The following is a 22,143-nucleotide window of genomic DNA, read 5'->3' on the forward strand; positions in this document are numbered from 1 at the left end:
AACCACGGATGTGCTTTCTTGTTGCCTTAAATAGATCATATTTATGTAACCTTTGTGGTATAAACACCTTTAAGTCTATAAAGAAAAATATTACTAATTGTTCAGTACAGAAACATTGCGGTACATCAAGTTAATGACATTTTGAACTAGGATGTTTAAAGGTTAGGGAAGGTAGGTCTAGGTTTTTTCTCCCGCACAGGCGGGTAGTTTTGAAATCCCCCACCGCTACGGTCGGGCGCGGGGCCTGCGGGGTTGTGCTGGGAAGGGAGTGATTCGACGCCACTCAAAAAGAGTTGAGATTCAACATAGAAAGTCGTAGGAATTAGTATAATTTTGTCTAGCGTACAGAGTCGCGATGCTCTATACCGCGGTTAAGGGAAACGGTGCATCGATTGCAGCAGGAGTGAAGCATTGTTGGCGTCTTTAGACTTTATGAAAGTAACTTATATGACTCGACTGACACCGACAGAATGCCTAGGCACCTGCAGACGGTGAACGGGAATCGAGGTGGTAAGTACCACTTTTATATAATTACGATAACCCTCCAAACGCATAGTTCGTCCAAAAGATTAGATGTTTGTTAGAAGGTATCTCCGGAACGGCTAAACGGATCGTGTTCAAATTTAGCATAGATGTAGAAGTTACTCTGGAAGAATACATAGGCTACTAAGTTTTGTTTCAATACAGCGCCAACAAAGTCGTGGGCGACATCTAATACTGTAATAAACAAGATGTAGCCTGCGACGTTCGTGAGAAATAAAAAAAAAACTAGTACTTTTATTGACAATAAATTCTTCTGATATAAATAATTAAAATAATATTTGATAAATTGATGAACAATTTATCCAAAATATTAATTCAAATTTAAATCAAATTAATTCATAACTATCATATTAAATTCTACAAAATATCAATTACATTATACGCTTCGAGAGAATTTCGTTTCGCCGGGAAAATTATAACATAACGTTTGGACGAAATTATACGGACGGCTAAAGGCCTATTTTCACTGCTTTTTCTCTAATTTGGGGATTAGTTTAGTCTATGACACAATGTGATTCGCTAACTATAAGACTCTTGTTTTACTGTACGACCAGTAGCACGTTAAACCTGTTTCTATAATAACGCTATCATGCGATAGTTTACTTACTACTTACTCCGCTGGCGCATCGACCCAAAGTGGGTCTTGGCCTCCGACACGAAGTAGTTATGATAGTTTGCTTAGTGGAAATGGTCTTAAAATGCTATGTATTAGTCGAAAATCTGTCTGTTGTTCGGTGTTACAGTGGAAACGGTCTTTAAACGTACGCATTGAAATCTGTAATATCAAGCGTCGGAATTATTTACGTGCTGTTTAACGTCATGTCAGTTGGGATGCTTTCAAATCGAAGCTATTCGAGTTCGTAATACAAGTTGAATTAATAATTAAAATGGATACTATAGGATACGTAGTGGGTTTTAGACATGCTTAAATGTGGATGTATTCTATATGCTTAACTTTGTATTCTCAAATTATAATTTAACTAGCTATCGCACGCGAATCCGTCCGCGCAGAATTAAAAAAAATTAGAAGCCTATGTTCTTACCGAATATGATCTTACATGACTTCATATTTTTTGACTATATATCCTTTGGCGCGAATGGCGCGCTTTCGTTACTCTGTCAAGTGTCAGAATGATTAGTGAGGGGACATAAACGTCGACATTTTAGTAAGGCTAGTGTTGTGTCAGTACATCGGCACAGAGTCGGATTTTCTTCCTAACAATATGTATGTCAAATTTCATCCATATTCGTTCATCTGTTCTGTATATACCTTCAAACATACATCCATCTAAACATTCACATATATTACCAATATGAATAATACCGTTTATTGCTAATACTAGAATAATATTGGTAGACGCCAGCAACATCTGTCGTACTATAAGCCTCACCTAGTGAATACTACGACCACAGAAGACAAGCGTCAAGTGGAAGAAATTCCGCATTTCGCCCTATGCGTCTGCTTAAGAGGCTTAATTTTAGTCCCCCTTTCATTCCCACCCTTGTAAGAACAAGGACACATACTCTTTCTGCGTCTCTCCTCCTCCGTCGATTATTCGCTATTTCGGCGAATTCTGGTGCTCGCTTGCTTGACTAACTAATAAGTACAAATATTTGCTACGTTTGTCTGTCTACAGATTCGCTATTACATAGCTTAATATTATATTTTTAATAACAACCAATATATCTAAAAAGCCTCTTTGAGGACAGATATTAAAACTGATATACAGAATCGGTAGCTTATAAATATTGATAGCTCATAACATCTACCTTCATCAATATTTATGTAACCCTTTCCCTAACGTAAATAAAGTCGATTATTTATTTTAAATATATTTCGATGACGATTAAATTTTCGTATAGTAGATAAATTAGTAAATAAAAGAAATAAGTAAATACAAAAAAAGAATATGATAAAAAATATACACGTTGCTATATGTTTAATCAATCGCCATGTATTTTTTCCTATAAAAATATATATAATTGACTTTTGTGTATTAACTAGCCATCGCACTCGGCTCCGTCTTCGCGGAATTGTAAAAACTTAATTAGTAGCCTATGTGTTCTTTCAGAATATTTTCTACATCTGTACAAAATTTCAAGATATGTTCAGCCGTTCTTAAGATACCTTCTAACCAACATCCATCCAAACTTTCGTATTTATAATATTAGTAAGATATAATTTGCAAAGAAAAACAACTGTTTTTACACATGTAGGCGTGTCAATCCAAAGTTGCTACCTAGAGGTAACAAGTCTTTGATTAAAGTTTGTTTCGTGTTATACAAATATTAGAAAGTAAAAGATTTTCAGTTTACTTTAACTACCGCGACCAAATTAAGGTTACACTAAACGCTATAAATCTTTTACTCAACCTTTAATTACAAGGTTTAATGTGAAACGATTATTTTTTACAAATTTACAACTTGCACCTGAACTCGTAAACTTTGAAACAAACAGACAGAACGATTTATTACATAATTATCTTTAACAATACAAAAACTCAGTTATTTATGTGAAGGGAACTAAAGTAACAGATAGCAGACAACTGTGACTAATCCTATAATTAGTAAATTAAATAATTTTTCCACGTAACTTTCCATTCACAACCTTTTTTTTTCAAAATTTTAAAGTCCTCTTTCCCTTCCCACTCTTTTATAATGAAGAAAGGATGGGAAAGGAAAGTGGATTTGACGCATAAGTAGGTGAATTTTTTTTAATGCGTCCATTTATAATTATGGATATCTATGAATACTGGTCGCTTGATTTCAATGAATTTAGGTGGCAGCTTGCTCGTTTGCCACTTTATAATTGTTAGGAAGAAAATCCAAAAATGTGCAACACTAGCCTTACTAAAATGTCGATGTTTATGTCCCCTCACTATTCATTCTGACACGGGACTTTTTAATGAAAGCACGTCATTTGCGCCAAAGGATTCTAATTAATAATGTCTAAAATAATATAAAAAACACCAAGAGTGTAGTGTATGCATAAACGTAGTGTTGTTTGTCTCAAGCGTACACGCCATAAGTACATGCCGGAGAGAGAGGACGTCAGTCGATGTCAGACCTTTGAGCCGGCAACACGTGTCGGTACGTGAACAAGCCAAATAAAACGCAACGAATGCTACAAAGAGGAACATGGGTAAATTACATTTTTAACTCGTGTCTTCTGTGTGGTACTGCACAAGTGGGTCAGCACATTTGCGCTGTTAATGCTGCGGACTCTACCATATAGAATATTCTGGAATTATAAGCTTGCGTGTGATAGCTTTTAATTGTAGGCAGTATATACAAAACCTATTATTGTACTGAAAGTTCAACAATTAATCAAACGATTCGTGTACCGGTCAAACTGAACGATTTGATAATTATTCAAAGTCTAACTTCAATAGTTTAACTATAGTTGAATTTAAACTAACTATGTACTTTGTTTAACCGCGACCTCGTTTTAATCTGTATTAGTAAATAATTATTACTACTATATAACTATGTATATATAATCTTAATAATATTGTGAATGCGAATGTTTGGATAGATGTTTGTTAGAAGGTATCTTTTTTATATCATAAGGTGGCAAACGAGCGAGCAGCCACCTGAAATCGCTGAAATAGCGAAGTGACCGTTGCTCATAGACGTACGCATTTGCATATACGTTGCCTACCTTGAATCAACGGAAGAGAGGATGCACAGAAAGAAAATATTTTACCTTTCCATGCATCCTCTCATCCGGAAAGTCTACCTCCAATTCCCATCCTTTTCTTATAAGAAAAAGGTCCGGAGGGGAAAGAGGACTAAATTAAGCCTCCGGGACGCACACTCATCAGACGAAACGCGAAATTGCTTCCACTTGACGCATGTCTTCTGTGTGGTCGTGGTATTTCACCGGGCGAGCCTGGCCAATTCATGCAAAGATGTTAAAGCGGACTGTACCACTGTAAATCTACTACTATCTAATCTACAGAACGGCTGAACAGATCTCGGTGATTTTTGGCAACGATATAGAACAGTCTTGGAGCACACAAAGCTACAAATTATTTATTTTTTTTAGTTCCGCGCGGACGGAGTAGCGGGCGAGAGCTAGAGAACTATCTAACCAAACTAAATCGTGGATTACAATTTAGTTAGTAGTGTCTTTGTTTAAAGGAACAACAAAACAATGATCTTAATGAAAAATGCAATATTCTAACAGATATGCGACGATCTCTAAATAAATTCCTTTGCAAAACTATTTCTCCGGCGCTGGAGAATATCAAATATGCCGCTGCAAATATCTTACAGCGGTCAGCTATCTCAATTATTTCTCAAGCTGAAGATAACGTACACGGAATTATCAGTCTTAGTTTAAGCTAGAAGCAGATGAATTTAGATGTAAATATTAAATTATGTACTTAATACGCAACTAATAAGAACTAATTTTGTCTTTGCGAGTTTGTAGGATTATTTTACTGTTAACTCCTGTACTATAAACAGCTGAATTCAAAGAGTCGTCATTTGATTTGCGTTATATACTTTTATGTATTTATTTCTACACTATTTTATGTTTATTTTATAACTTCAGACTGAATTGAAATTAAATAAGGAATATCTATATTTAACCCAACTCACTTACTAAATCCAATGTTTATTGATTTTGAATTTTACAAATTATACATTTTGATGTATTGTTAGTAATTTTAGACATCATTAGTAAGAATCCAGTGTAAGAGTCAAGTGGAAGCAATTCCGCGTTTCGTCTGATGAGTGTGCGTCCCGGAGGCCTAATTTAGTCCTTTTTCCCTTCCCATCCTTTTTCTTGTGAGGAAGGGTTGGGAAGTGGAAGTGGACTTTCCGGATGAGAGGATGCATGGAAAGAAAAAATATTTTCTTTCTGTGCATCCTCTCCTCCGTCGATTTAAGGCAGGCAACGCATATGCAATTGCGTATGTCTATGGGCAACGGTCACTTCGCTATTTCAGCGATTTCAGGTGGCCGCTCGCTCCTTTGCCACCTTATGATATAAAAAAAATCCTTTTGCCATGAATGATGTGCTTTGGTTACAAAGTCAAGTGTCAGAATGATTAGTGAGGGGACATAAACATCGACATTATAGCAAGGCTAGTGTTGCGCCAGTGCACCGGCACAGTGTCGGATTTTCTTCCTAAAGTAACAACATTAAGGAATATTTATTAGAAAAATGTGTTAACACACAAACCTAATTCGTTTTAACTTCAAGCATTTCTTTCATCAAATAAAAAAGCAAAAAGAGTACTCGGATAGAAGAAAAACAAGGTCATATATCGCAGTGTAACTGGCCAACGTCGGATAGAGAATAGAGGAAATAACACGGCAATAAACTATGGGAGTAATTGTTACAACTTTACTTTGAGACTCCGATGCTCGTATTATAAGGAAAATCTTATTCTTCATATGAAGGTCGTCTACAAAGATCTTATCAAATGTCTTGACAAGTGACATGAAATACATACAAACTGTCTGCGACAAAGTTTGATATTTGTTTGCAAGATTTTTTTCACAGAATTCCTTCCAGATTTAAGTTGGAAGCTTAACACGGTTAACATTTACGTTCTAGAAGAATAAAATGTAACTTTTGAGCGATTCTTAGTAACACAAATTGTTTTATACACCAAGAAAAAGGCAACGTTATTGGAATGGCTTTACACTTAAATAATAAAAAAAGTTTAAGAACATTAAGACTTAGTTAAGAAATCAATATAGGACTGATTCACCGTAGGTTTCTTAAACTAAAATATCATAAAACATATTGTTATCGCTGTTTTGATATAGATAATGACAGGGATGACTGTTTTCTCTACAGAAATTTTGGTCTCAGAAATCCACGGTAAATGACCAAACAGATAGAGCAGCAATTACTCTTCATTCAAATATTATTACGATTATTTAAACTGCTTTAATAAATAAGTTTAAAGTATTTTAACCCTTATTGTGGCAACATTTGATTTTTGAAGAAAAGCAAAAAAAAAAGTTCAAAAAAAAACTAACTTAAAAATTGTTTTATAGTGATCGTATATTTTTATGACGTTGTATGTAAGGTAAACTATACAAAATGAACATAAGGGTTAATGTAATCACCATATTAAAAACAAATCTAATTCCTTTAAAGCACGTCCTAAAAGAATATTGCATTCCAACACACTCACCTAAATATCTAATCTTTTTACAAGACATTGTTAACAAAAGCACGTCTTAAACTTCAATAAGTAAATGGGTCATCTATTTTAATTAACCGCTAGAATTGTGTATAGAATTGATGTATGCTTACCACAGACTATAGAATGAGTAGACATGACATCAATATTATTTTTGTTGAAATATTTTAATTTCTCATCATGAGCTAATAATTAATTAATTAACAGTGGTAGAGCCCGCTTTAACATCTTCGCACGAATCGGCCCGGCTCGCCCGGTGAAATACCACGACCACACAGAAGACAGGCGTCAAGTGGAAGCTATTCCGCATTTCGTCTGATAAGTGTGCATCCCGGAAGCCTCATTTAGTCCTCTTTCCCTTCCCACCCTTTTTCTTATCAGGAAAGGATGGCAAGTGGAAGTGGACTTTCCGGATGAGAGACTCGGATGGCAGACTCTCTTCCATCGGCAACGCATATGCAATTGCGTATGTCTATGGGCAACGGTCACTTCGGTATTTCAGCGATTTTTGGTGGCCGCTCGCTCGTTTGCCGCCTTATGATATAAAAAAATTAACGATTACAAATTAAATTACGACGACGATTGAAGAGAAAACACTGTCACTGTGGATTTCTTCTTCTTCTTCTTCTTTCTCAGCCGTAAGTCGCCCACTGCTGGGCATAGGCCTCCCCCAAAGATCGCCACGATGACCGGTCCTGTGCTACCTGCATCCAGGTCGCTCCCGCAATTTTGACCAGGTCATCGGTCCATCTTGCGGGAGGCCTGCCCACGCTTCGTCGACCTGTCCGTGGCCGCCACTCTAGAACTTTGCGGCCCCATCGACCGTCCGACTGTGGATTTATGAGATGAAAATTTCCGTTTAAAATATATTGTTATCTCTGTTTTGTCAAAGATAACGACAGGGATGACGATATGTTAGAAGACGTTATTTTATCCGAAAACCAACGTTTCGTTAAAATTTCTAAGATAATTGTATTCATCTATCAACTTCGATGAAAAGACTACTTTACCTTTTCCATCATTATCTATAATAATTTTCAAGTGTTCAAGCGAAAATCAGTTAAAGTGCTTAGAGAAAAGGTAGGACTAATAAAACGTTATTACGTTGCCTGTAATAACCACTCGGTGTTCAAACGTTTTATTCATAATTGGTCTTGAAGACAAGGACTCGAGCTTTTCCTTGAGATTGTACTTTATTTTAATAAGAGAATCTATTGTTATTTTATACATTTTAAAATGAAACATATTTTCTATACTGTTGAATTATTTTAATGATCATTGTAAGCAAACTATTTCTTGTATTTACACGTATCCAAAACTTAATCGATTCAGTTGGTTGGTCTTTAACCGTTTTTATTTCTACTACATCAAAAAAATGTGCTCATTTTTTTAAAAATAAATTGCTTGAAATATTAATTTAATTAAATTTAAGGAAGATGTCGGTGGCTCAGTGGTCAAGCACTTGACTTGCAATCTGCTGGTCCTGGGTTCGAATCCCGCCATGTACCAATGTGTTTTTCGATTTCCGATTTACATATGTACATTTATCCGACGTTCTTACGGTGAAGGAAAACATCGTGATGCAACCTGCACATATCTGAGAAGAAATTCAAAGATATGTGTGAAGTCAACCAACCCGCACTTGGTCAGCGTGGTTGACTATGGCCTAATCACCCTTAACTTAGAGTAGGCTTCGAGCCCCTAGGTGGGGACGTATAGTGAGCTGATGATGATGATGATGAAATTTAGGTTATTTATAAAAAGTAATTATTTCGATATTTCAATTACAAAATAATAATATAAATAATCACACATTAATTAAGTTACATTCATTAAGTTAAATAAATTTTTATCGTGAAGCAAAGAAAAAAAAAATTTTGAGAATTTTTTTTTTTATTATTTTAGACGTGTCTAGTAGATTCAAAGCTCTATGTCATCTCGTTACTACTTTTGATTTAATTGGTAGATTCTTGGCAAGATATCGATTCCTTCGCCTTCATACAATTTATTAGGATAAATAAGTCCCTAGATTTTATGAATTTTTGTTCCATTCATTTCGTGATACGTTATTAATGAGGATTGACACATGAGAAAGTGTGAGGTTTGTTTTTTTAATTGGCTTTTGTAACTAAACATATTTTTTAATAAAAGACCAACGTACAAGATTTGAATGATTTATGTCATCAATTTTAAATAATTTTTGATAATTAAGAAATTAAGTTAATTATGTGGTTTGATGTCCGATCTAGATCTAGATAGAGTTTTGCTTATTAGCATGATTTTATTACTTCTTTTAACCGATTAATTGATTGTTTGAAACACTTACCCGGTTGCTTTAGGCTAGCTCTTTAAATTCGTTTTTTTTTTTAATTCCGTGTGGCCTAAGTTACAGACAGCTTGTAAAGTAATAAATAATTTTCGGATCGATATAAAATCTATATATATAAAAGAAAGTCGTGTTAGTTACACTATTTATAACTCAAGAACGGCTTTACCGATATGGCTGAAAATTGATGAGGAGGTAGCTTAGAGCCATGGGACGGACATAGGATAATATTTTTTTTTTTTTCGTATTAATGCCTTGAAGAGTGCTTTTTATTTAACTTACACATATTATAAATGCGAATGTTTAGATGGATGTGGTGTGGATGGATGGATGGGTGTTTGAAGATATCTCTAGAACGGCTGTTGAGCCGTTCTAGAGCCGTTATCCGTTGGGATATCGATTAAATTTGGCGTACGTATAGAACAGTCTGAAGGAACACATAGGCTTCATTAATTAAGTTATTTTTATTTATCCACGCGGACGCAGGCGCGGCCGACAGTTTGTATTGTTCTAAAAGTATTGATTGATTTTTTTTTATTATTTTAAAAATAGGTTTTTAGTATTCGCAAGTATATGTTTCTTACTTAAGTTTTAATGTTAGATACCTATAAACTATCATTCAAATATACCTTATCAAGGTTTACGGTCTACCCTACGTTATACCGTCAGAACACAATGCGGTAAGGACGCCACCGGAAGTCGGTCGCGGTTCGCAACTTCCTGTTTCCGGCGCGTGTTTTCAGACAATACGCCTGTGTGCGAATCGACCGCTTTGTTGAGCTTAAAACACGTTTGAAATCTCACGAACAATGCTTTATACGATGCTTTTGTATGTTGGATTTTTTCTACCTGTTTATGTATTTAAGAGTATTTAAGGAAAGCATATTTACATTTTATGGGCTTTGAATAAGGAAAATATTTATAATATTATAAATGTGAATGTTTGAATTAATGTTTATTTAAAGGTATCTCGAGAACGGCAGTATGGATCTCGGCTGATCTGGCATAGATGTAGAACGTAATTTTGAAGAACACATAGGAGACAGACAGCGTCGCGGTCGACGGCCTGTATTATATAAAACACTGAATGATAATACATTGTGAATAAATAGATCCTGGATACTTCATCATCAGCTCACTATACGTCCCGCTGAAGAGCTCGATGCCTACCCTAAGTTAGGAGTGACGATAGCGAAAGCGTGCCCGTGGTCCCGTCCCGATGCGTTGGAGGAACAGAGGGGTTTAGTGGGTATGCCTCCGCTATGGAGGAGAATCCCACATAACTACCGCGTCCCCCCCGGGGCGCGGAGTATGCATAAAGCATTCCCCTCTGAAAAAAAAAGGAGTGACTAGGACTTTGATACTTGTAACATAATTACTGTATAGATTTAACTGTTTAAAGAATACACGAATTGTATAATTTTAAGACACGAGTCTCATTTGTTTTGTTTTAAATACTAGCTCTCGTAAGCGACTTAGTTCGCGCCGAAAAAAGTGACCTATGTGTTTATCCAGGCTCTCTTTCTTATGCTCTAAATCTATTCGTAATTTCAACTGTTATGTAAAGTGTCAAATTGGTTGTATACTGTAAGAATGTTATGCAGTTTTTAAATAAATAAATAAATATTCTTTCAGCGAGATCCATGCAGCCGTTCTGGAGATACCTTCTAACAAACATCCATCCAAACATTCGTATTTTTAATATTAATAAGACTATGATTTCTATCTGTATTTATCTAAATTTGATTAAATATCATTCTCTATATATTCATAACTCATTTTATGAGTTAAATAAATATGTTATTAGCATTCTATTTCAAATTTTAATTCATTCATTTGTATAATGTAACGACTAGCGTGCGAATGTCTACATTACTTGACTTTGGTTCGTATGCATTTGATATTCCAGCTCAAAAACTTTTTATTATTTTAATAAAATTGTTATATTATTACGTTTACTATAATGTTACTGATATTATAAATTGTTGGATGGATGGATGTTTGTTGTAAGGTATCTCTAAAACGGCTGCGTAGATCTCGCTGAAGAACACATAGGCTACTAACATTTTTTTTTTAAATTCCGTGCGGACGGAGTTAGTTATAAAAATAAAGTTACAAAAATGTTCAACAATTTTTGCAAAATTAAGCAAGAAATTATAAAAGTTAAATTCTTGGTATATGACACATATATATTTTTGCAAAACCTTTTAATCTCGTGTATAATTTAGCATAATATATAAGTTCAGAGTTGATGTTACTGCTCACGCCCTTGAGGTCAAGTCGTGAAGTTTTCTCTATTGTTCTTCAAGATGCTTGTCGTATTATTACAGTGTGACACAAATAAATGACGATGATGTTTTTAATATTAAAGTTCAAAATAAAGCAACTAGCTATCGCCCGCGACTCCGTCCGAGCGGAAAAAAACCTTAATTAGTAGCCTATGTGTTCTTCCAGACTATGTTCTATATCTATGCCAAATTTCAGCGAGATCCATACAGCTGTTCTCGAGATACCTTCTAACAAATATCGATCCATACATCTAAACTTTCGTATTTATAATAATTAGTAGTTATTGTTTTTTAAATGAAATTATTTTAAACTTTGTTTTAAATAAGAACTTCAGGAAAAGTATAAGAATAAACTTAACTAAAAGAATAACAAGATGATAAAGCAAATTAAACTTTATTGTGTTGTGTTAAAGTTCAAAGTTATATTACTTTGCATTGTTTTAATATTCCTAATCAGCTCACGATAACAATGAGTTTGAACATAGCGAAATAAGTAATGAACCTCGTCTCTATGATTGATGGCAAATCGCTGGAGTGTGCAATATACCTTAGATATCACCTGTTGCTATGGTGACAAGAGGTAGCGGTAGAAGTAGCGATTGCGGTAGCGGTTTTACTTATGAAAAATGCGAAGATAAATCCGTTGTGCAAGGAAATTTTAACAATACAAGACCAGACATTACATTGTTTTTCTTATTAGGTTCATGTAGAAATGTTTATAAAGTAGAGTACACCTTCTTCCAGAATGAGTACTTAGTGTTCTCTATAAGTAGAAAGAGGGACAGTGTATTTTGACTGGACTTAATACGAGACTAACCGCGGATTTCTGAGACCAAAATCACCTTTTAAAACATATTGTTATCTCTGTTTTGTCAAAGATAATGATTGGGATGACAATATGTTTTATACAAATTTTGGTCTCAGAAAACAACAGTAGGACTGTTCAAAATAATTGAATTCAAGAGTGTGGTTTTCAACGTCAATACTTTCTTTAAATAAAAATAATTTATTGATCTTCGGTAATCATTAAATTAGTATATTATTGTACTCAAAACAACAAAAAGCAAAACAGTACAACCCATTGTTTAAATTCTTGCTCTATCTATCTGAATTGTGTCAGCTCTTACACAGAGCCTATTCAACAAATTTGGTAAACTTTTTAAAATTACTAATTTAAAAATGTCTTGCTCAGTCTTAACTCGAGTGGCTCATGAAATACGGTAATTCTGAACAGCAGTCATGATCAACGCCAACATCCTTATTGGTAATTTGGCAACGCCCGCCCGCTTGCGCTCATGAACATAACTCCGGCCAAATATTCTTGTTAGCGGTTGCCAAGTCACGATCATGTCATAAACTAGAGGGATACGGGGGGGTGCGGGGTGGTGGGTTTTCCATCCACCAAATTTTGGCAACAGCACTAAAAATAATAATGCAATTGAATTGGATGCCTCATTGACCTATTTATCCTCTGTTATAATTAGCAAAGCTCCTTTTGAATTCGTTGCAATGTTGGACAGAGTACTTTGAGTTGAAGACTGGGTTTTGTATGAGTTGGTATTCCTTTGTTAAAGATCTTTTAATTTATTTTTTGTGAACATAATTTCTCAATTGATCAAAAGACTATCAATTTTCTTATTATGATTTTTGTTTAGTGTAATTCTTACATTAGAAGAAGCCCGTCACACTCTTCTACTATTTAATGTATAAATATTAGCTGTCGACTGCTAAGCATTAAAAAAAATTAAATAGCCGATGTGTTCTTCTAGACTATTATATATCCGTTGTCCGTAGAGCTGTTTTGAACATACCTTCTAACAAACATCCATCCATCTAAACGTGCATTTATAATATTAGTAAGATTTGTCTCTGGGCGGCACTAAATATTTTTTGTGACTTTTTCGTGTTTGTCAAATTGACGAAGCTTTGTTCGACTCTTTTCTGTATATTTCAAATTAGATAAATCAAACTGAAATACTTTGATCGTTTACAAAGCTCTGTAATTTTTGATAAAGCATACTGTTGGTTTATGAACAATTAACAAGCACAACCAGGTCACTACAATAGACCATGACTGGTTGGCGTCTCGCCAGCGCCATCTGTTTCATTCAGCTCTATCGCGTCACTCAACATTTGAGTTAATTAGAAAATTAAGCTATAACTTGACGATTTATCAAGTTTTAGTCCATAGCAAGTTCTAGATTATTGAAAGAATATCTGGTATAAAAAATTAATTAATGATAAAGAAAGCAACTCAATATTGAATCTGTTTTTTGCTAGCTCTACATTTATCTTCCTCTCTCTCTCTTTCTCTATGAGTCGTTTTCTTTTTACTAAGAGTCACAATCTTTCTTCTAGACCTATCTTTATTAAGTGACCCATTCAAATGTAACCCTGTGCGGTCTTTTGCAATCTTTTTTCTTTTCTTCTTTTATCTTCTTAGAACTCGTCCATTCAACTTCTCCGGGTACGAGTAACCGCGTGTTTCTGACATCAAAATCTTACTAATATTATAAATGCGAATGTTTAGATGGATGGACGGATAGATGTTTTTGATGGTATGTACCTCCGAAACGGCTTATAGTATTTGATGAAATTTAGCACACATGTAGAAGATAGGAAGAACACATAGGCTACGTATTTTGTTTTTTTTACTCGTCTCTGTATATATCATCATCCCTGTCATTATCTTTGACAAAAACAGAGATAAAAAATATGTTTTAAACGAAGATTTTGGTCTTTGAAAGTAAGAAAATTAATTTATGTATTAAAAATGTTTTACTGTAGCAATTTAGAATTCGACTACTCTATAGCGTTATATTAGAAAAAGACCAGGATAACAGGAACCTTTTGTGATAGAGGAATGTTCTCTAATTAAAGTAATGAATTTAATACTGAGCACGTGGAACTATGCTGGCGTGTTCGCGTTAGCTCCAAACACTTTTATTGCATTTTTTATGTTATGATGCAATAAAAATATTCATTTTTATCACTGAAATAAGGAGATTGGGATGTTTTAATTTAATCTTTATAAAAATAAATTGCTGTTTGTTAGTGTCGCGAGCGTCACACTGGACACCATCGAATTAAGGGTTAAATGTGATCGTATTACCGGGGTTCTACTGTACTTTTATTGCGTTATTAACTAACTTATATTTCTGAAAAGATTTTATCTAAAACCGATATCCAAAAAAAAAACTTAAATGTAAATTGTCCAATCTCGTTAACTGGGAAGTATCGTTAGTTAAACGATTATTACCATCATTGTTAAATGCTAAAGTTTTATACCGTTACTTTTGTCCGTTTTATTGCTTCGTTATTTTTTAAAGAGCCCTCTCTATCGTATTCAATTAGTTTTATTTCAGTTCATTTTGTCTTCGGTTGTATTTACTTTGACTAAAAGTATCTTTTTTGAATTAACACGATTTGGTAAAAATAGGTTTGAGTCTCGGAGGCCTAAATTTAATCCTCATTCTTATAAGGAAAGGAAGTGGAAGTGGATTTTCCAGATGAGAAGATGCATTAGAAGAAGAAATATTCTCTTTCTGTGCATTCTCTCCTCCGTCGATTAAAGGTAGGCAACGCATATACAATTGCATATCTCTATGGGCAACGGTTGTGTTATTTCAGCAATGTCACCGATTTCAAATTGCTTAAGTAATCGGAAATATGTTTTCAGTAGCTATCGCCAGCGACTACGTACGTAAGACATGTGTTCTTCCAATGTTCTACATATATGCCAAATTTCAGTGAGATCCATGCAACCGTTCTGAGAATACATTGAGTTGAACAGTGGTAGAGCCCGCTTTAACATCTGCGCACGAATTGTCCCGGCTCGCCCGGTGAAATACCACGACCACACAGAAGACATGCGTCAAGTGGAAGCAATTCCGCGTTTCGTCTGATGAGTGTGCGTCCCGGAGGCCTAACTTAGTCCCCTTTCCCTTCCCATCCTTTTCTTTATAAGGAAAGGATGGGAAGTGGAAGTGGACTTTACGGATGAGAGGATGCATGGAAAGGGAAGACATTTTCTTTCTGTGCATCCTCTCCTCCGTCGATTAAAGGTAGGCAGCGCATATGCAATTGCGTATGTCTATGGGCAGCAGTCACTTCGCTATTTCAGCGATTTCAGGTGGCCGCTCGCTCGTTTGCCACCTTTTGATATAAAAAAAAATACCGTCTAATATACATGCATACAAACATTCGCATTTATAATATTAGTAAGATTATAACTTAAATATTAATTCATCACTATTTTGGTATATTTTATATCATTTCTCGTGTATTTTGAACGCACGTGTTTCCCAGTAGCCGGTTATTCATGTAAAAAATATCGACACCGTACAAAGTTTTCGTTGTATTTCCTCTATGTGGTAATGATTTTACTGCGTTTGTTATTTCTACGGAGAAATATTCACTGCGATTCTCTTTTATATTTTTCTATACGAATTCATTTTGTAGATATTTCGCATGGAATATTTTTACTCAATGTTTGTTTAAATTTCGTTTAGTATTTTATTGCTATTAAATTCTTCAAGTCATTTAAAAAAATTAAACATAAACCAATTCCAAAAGAAATTCTATTAAATTTTCATCCAAACTCGATAAATACTTTAGGAGTGCATCAAAGACGTTACTACTATTATAAATTCGAGTGTTTGGATGGATGGAAGTTAGGTAGTATCTCCAGAACCGCTGCATAGATCTTGCTGTAATTTAGTATGGATGTAGAACATAATCTGGAAGAACACATAGGTTACTAATTAAATTTTATTTTAATTCGCGTACAGAGTCGCGACGTCTAGTAATATTTTAATCGTTTAATTATTAACCATGAATTTCCACTGTCGTAGCACCCTTAATAATGTATTGCTATCTGTGTTCTTCCAAAGATAATGAGAGAGAGATCAATATATTATATTTACGTTTATATTATATTTCTTGCCTCGCACAGCCGCTGTGGAACGGTCTGTCATCGGCGGTATTTCCAAACCAATACGACTTGGGGACCTCCAAGAAGCGAGCATACCATTTCCTTAAAGGCCAGCAACGAATCTGCAGTTCCTCTGGTGTTGCAGATGTTCATGGGTGTCGTTGGTCACCAACCCTTGTTCCCTCTTCTCTTATAAAAAAAATTACGAAAGTGGAAAATACCTCAAGATTTTTTATACGAAACAATTTCTTCAATTGATTTTAAATGCAAAGATTTATCTGTATGAAGCGCAAAAACTATTTCTTCTAAGCCATGTGATATTTTGATTATAAATAAACAAATTTATATCGTGTTAATGTGATTTCTATGTTTTTAGATTAAGCTTAAGTGGATGTTATTTTCTATAGTGCGTTATTATGTTTTTATTCTAATCTTTATTGGGGTTCTTTTTTTGAATTCGCTGTCAAGTGGCATTTGCAAAATGTATTGGGTGTTTTATCGCGTTATGAATAAACGATAAGATACGAAAAAGGTTTTACTAAATAATATTTTTATTTAAATTAGATCTTAACTACTGGTTGTACTAATAATATAAATGCGAATGTTTAGATGGATGGGTGTTTGTTTAAAGGTATCTCCAGAATTACTGAACAGATCTTAATGAAATTTTTCATACATAAAAATCTTAGTATGGAAGAACACATAGGCTATTAATTATATTTTTTTTAATTCCGCACAGACGGTGTCGGAGGCGATCACTAGTTTTATATATCATCATCATCATCATCATCAACCTGCGCTTATCCCTATCGAGTCTTGGTACAGTATGTACTACTCCTCCGTCCATCTCTATCAGAATCTACCACCTTCCTACGCATATCCCCTTTCACACAGTCATTCCATACTTTTTTGTTCTTCCTCTGCCTTTGTAGCCATCCACATTCAATCTCATTACTTTTTTGCTTATATCATCATCATCCCTCCGCATAACATGTCCAAACCACGCTAATCTGTTACTCCTCATGTATGTTTACTTTTGATATAAAGATGTATCTAGTTAATACAATAGTCTTTTCGAACACGAATTGTAAAAGAACACCTGAGTAAATATCTACACGTGAGTGATTTGATTGCTGAAATATTAGTACTAAATATATATAGCCATCCTTTTCACACCAGACAATCAGTGGAGACTGTCATCCGATGATTTTAGAAAAGGTGTTTGGAACGATTCCTGCCGCCGAGTTCCGTCATCAGACGACACGACAGACCGCCAGGTTCCATCCACACCACCTGGATGGCTGGCATTCCACAACGGTGCGATTCTCGCGCAACTTCTTGCCTCGCACAGCCGCGTTGTGGAACGGTCTGTCCTCGGCGGTATTTCCAAACCAATATGAGTTAGGGACCTTCAAGAAGCGAGCCTATCACCACCTCAAAGGCCGGCAACGCATCTGCGGTTCCTCTGGTATTGCTTATGTCCATGGGCGTCGTTGAACACCTCGGTGTTCCCGCTGCTCGTTTGCCCCCTTCTGTTATAAAAAAAAGGGCTTGCAACTTGCATACTTTTTTAAATGCAAACTTTTATTTGCATTGCGTCGCTAACGCGCATCTATGTCGATGCAAGCATATTTTATCTATGTTTCGTCTCTGTTAAATTATTCCGTCGAGCAAATTGTGCATCGATACAAAAACTTAAATAACATATACAATATTTATTTACTTAACCCACTGGTGCATCAACCCAAAATGGATCTTGGCGTCCGAAACAAGAGATCGCCAAAGTCGCCTGTCTTGAGCATTCTCCTGCCAGTCCATCGCTTGTAGCTCCCGCAGATACAGCTCTACGGCGTCGCGCCAGCCGTACCCGGGCCGACCGATGGGGTCTCGAGAAACGCTGTAATATTTATAATGAAACGCGAGTGACAAGTTCAAGATATTTTATAGGACTGACGTACATGTATGCAGTTAAATTAGGTATTTTATATATAGTCGTTTTCTAGATACCTAATACCTACATTACACAATTTAATAAGAAAACAAAATAGGAAAATATCACATTCGATATATAAAACGGTTTAAGACCGTAATATAATCTAAACTATAATCCAACGAATATCTTTTAGGTCAATATTTGATCGTCTAGTCTAGACATACGTCGCGACATAGTTGTACCATTTAACCCCACCCTACTCCCAACAACAAGAAAATCGATAACAATTAAAACTTAGGTCTGATATAGCCCCATATATAGTTATTTGGTCTATAATCGTGACCATCTTACTTCTTACTATATAATATTATAAATGCGAATGTTTAGATGGATGGATGTTTGAAGGTAATTTGACATACATAGATATACATAGAGAGCGTCGGTGGTTCAGGGGTTCAACATTTGATTTGTTATCTGCAGGTCCTGCGTTCGAATCCCGCCATGTATCAACGTGTTTTTCGTTTTCAGAAAGAAGAAATTCAAAGATATGTGTGAAGACAACCAACCCGCACTTGGCCAGCGTGGTTGACTATGGCCTAATCACCCTTAACTTAGGGTAGGCTCCGAGCCCCTCAGTGGAGAGAGTGAAAATGATAAAAATCTTTGATCTTATAATAGTTGTACAGGGCTTTAAATAAAAAAAACCTTGTTCGTAGAAAAATGTGTTAACATGAATAACAAAAAGACATAGAAAACTGATCTGACATTACTAAATTCAAAAGTTTAAATTTCTTCTTTTTTCTAAGATTTAATGGCAGCTAAAGTGTAAAACTCCTTGAACAATAGTATTAAATGATACAAAAGTTATCAGTAATACGATTTAGTTTTAACATTATTGCAGTATAAACTCTATTCAATAGCACGTGAGTCGATTATCGCTTAACTGGAATCGAAAGGAACAAACGGTTAATTGCTAATAGGATTACAATGACACTAATGGAATAAAGACATGTTCAAACTTAATTGAACCTACGAGCGTATCTTGAATCAAGATTTTATAGTAATTGTATTAAAGGCACAGAATATTATAACGATTTGGTTAAGTTTGAGCATTATGTTTAAACTAGCTGTCGCCCACGATTCCGTTCGTACGGTCGTAACCTTAATCAGTAACCTATGTGTTCTTCTAATCACATCCATCCATCTAAACATTTACATTTATAATATTAGTAAGATCATAGAAACAGAGTGTCGGTGGCGCTGTTTAGCGCTTCTAAAACTGCACGTACAGGGGGCTAGAGAAAATGGATTCACTCCAAAGCGATTCCAAAATGAATTTCCAAATTGTATGGAACTGACGCGCGACAATCACGTAACTTAAAGAAAGTTATTGTCAGTTTTATACATTTTTAAGTTCGTTATAGATTCGCTTTGGAGAGAATGCAATTTGGTAGCCCCACAGGTTCGATCCCCGTAAAGTTCTTCGTGTAATATGTAATTAAAAAATTTATAACCTTGTTAAATTGAAATTTAATTTTGCGTCCCGGAGGCCAAAATTAGTCATCTTTCCCTTCCCACCCTTTTTCTTATAAGGAAAGGATGAGAAGTGGAAGTGGACTTTCCGGATGAGAGGATGCATGGAAAGGGAAAATATTTTCTTTCTGTGCATCCTCTCCTCCGTCGATTAAAGGTAGGCAACGCATATGCAATTGCATATGTCTATGGGCAACGGTTACTTCGCTATTTCAGCGATTTCAGGTGGCCGCTCGCTCGTTTGCCACCTTATGATATAAAAAAAAAACAATGAACATCCTGTATAATATTTGACACATTTGATATATTCGATGCCTAAGCAATTGGGTCACGAATTCAGTTTCGGAATAATGACGTGACCGATAAATGTGTGTTATTTATTGTATCATAATGCCGCGCCGTTGCGATGCGAATATTTTATATCCGAAAATATTTCTATCACATTTTATGTTATATATTATTTGTTGTTATATACATATTATATACAAGCTACGATTTATACTTAGCTATGATAATCTGCTGCAGAAACAGTTATTAACATTTACTTCATTAGGAGCGGTGGCTCAGGAGTTAAGTGTTTTCTGATCTGACGTTCTTACTTAGTCCGCGGGCGCATCGACCCTAAGTGGGTCTTAGCCTCCGACACAAGAGATCGTCAAAGTCGCCTGTCTTGAGCCCGCAGATCCAGCTCTACGGTGTCTCGCCAGCGACACCTGGGCGGACCTATGGGTCGGCGGCCAGTCGGGGTCCTGAGATACGCTGCTCTGATTTTTTGATCTTCCCTGACGTTATTACGGTGAAGAAATTCAAAGAAATTTATCAATTAAATTATATCAATTAAAATTATTATGAAATATAATTTAAAAACAAATACAAACATACAAATCTATTGTATTCCAAAAGTCTCTTTCAATCCCTGTTATTTTATTCAGTGTTGAAAGGGCTTCCCGCCTTTCGGGAACTATTCGAGAACTTTCTGGAAACTTCTCGACTTACTCAAGAGGATTACAGGCCGAGGTGTGTACGCTTTCACTAATAAATCCCCGCGATCCGAGCCAATACGATGTTATTTCGTATTCAAGTTTATACTACTCGAGCGAGAAATCTCTCGAACAAAAACTTCAGTATTGAAGTCAATAGAGTTTTATGCCTATTTTTAATACTACACTGATTGCATCTGACTTATTCTTTAGTTTATACTTTATTTACTTGTTTTCCTTATTTCAGAGAGAAAAATGTGGGTTCAGTAACCTTGAAATAGACGGCCTAACATGAAATGTTGCGAAGAAAGCATTCCTAATGTCATGGACATTTGTTTGAGATTCGATGATACTTTACGCACGATAACGTTCGACAACTCAAATACTTTTGTCGATGGTGTTATGAATTTCTCACATATTTTCGCTATAGGCCGTCAGAGCCAAAAATTGTGAGAAAGTTGCTATTTTGTTTTTTTCTTCTCCCTCGTGTAACTGGGCTCACTGTGACGTGACCTTGAAAATTCTCTCTTGATGCTCTTTCGATTTTCAAATCTTCTTTTATTTTCTAGCATATATGTTCGATTTAAGATAATTGGAAATATATACCGTAGCGTTCGTTGCGTTATATTTGGCTCGTTCGACTGATGTCAGACCTTAGGACCGGCAACACGTGTCGCTACGTGAACGACCCAAATATAGCGCAACGAATGCTACACTTCCGTAAAACAAATATAATACAATGAATAAGTTTCCCATAATAATATATCATTTGGGAATTACTACTACGTATATTGTTAGCAATTCCAATACGCTTCGATCCCGAGAGATATTTGTCACGAGGTTCCCAGGTTGCATTTGTTCTGCAAACTTTTGCACAGTCATAATTTACGTGTTTAGTAATGTTTGTGAATATCCGATATGTTTGGAATATTGGAATATTCGGTTTCGATTTTATGATCTTTATTTACTCATAAAAAACACAAAGTTTCGCTTACAATGAGTATGAATGTAAAATATAACATAAGGCCTTGCGGGCTAATACATAATATAGTAACAATATATAAAATTAATATAAATCAAAAACAGACCTTAGTACAACTATAAGAAGTTAAATTGAACAGAAATTATATCTATATATATATATATATATAAAATATTGAGAATAGATTATGACATTACAGCGATGAAATATGATTTAAGTTTGTTTTTAAAAACTTTAACACTTTCACAGTTCTTTATCTCTGGCAGTTTATTAAACATTTGAACGCCTTCACTTCGAATTTAAATTAATACATATCTACATTATCTTGCCCTTTCTTTAAAGAGGGACATAGAATGCACATAATCTATACGTATAACATTAGAGTGTATATTAGCGTTGGTAGTTAGGAAGAAAATCCGACACTGTGCCGATGTACTGGCGCAACACTAGCCTTACTG

At 35.2% G+C, this 22,143-nt stretch overlaps 1 protein-coding gene across 5 annotated transcripts in view; it reads left to right on the forward strand.

Moving 5' to 3' along the window:
* The window catches only part of nolo (ADAMTS-like no long nerve cord), a 232,257-nt gene that overhangs the window by 126,627 nt on the left and 83,487 nt on the right, over positions 1-22,143 (forward strand). The gene's annotated exons all lie outside the window — the stretch shown is intronic.

The sequence above is a fragment of the Papilio xuthus genome, unplaced genomic scaffold (genome assembly GCF_000836235.2).
Source record: "Papilio xuthus unplaced genomic scaffold, Pxut_1.1 DF829660.1, whole genome shotgun sequence".
Classification (NCBI taxonomy): domain Eukaryota; kingdom Metazoa; phylum Arthropoda; class Insecta; order Lepidoptera; family Papilionidae; genus Papilio; species Papilio xuthus.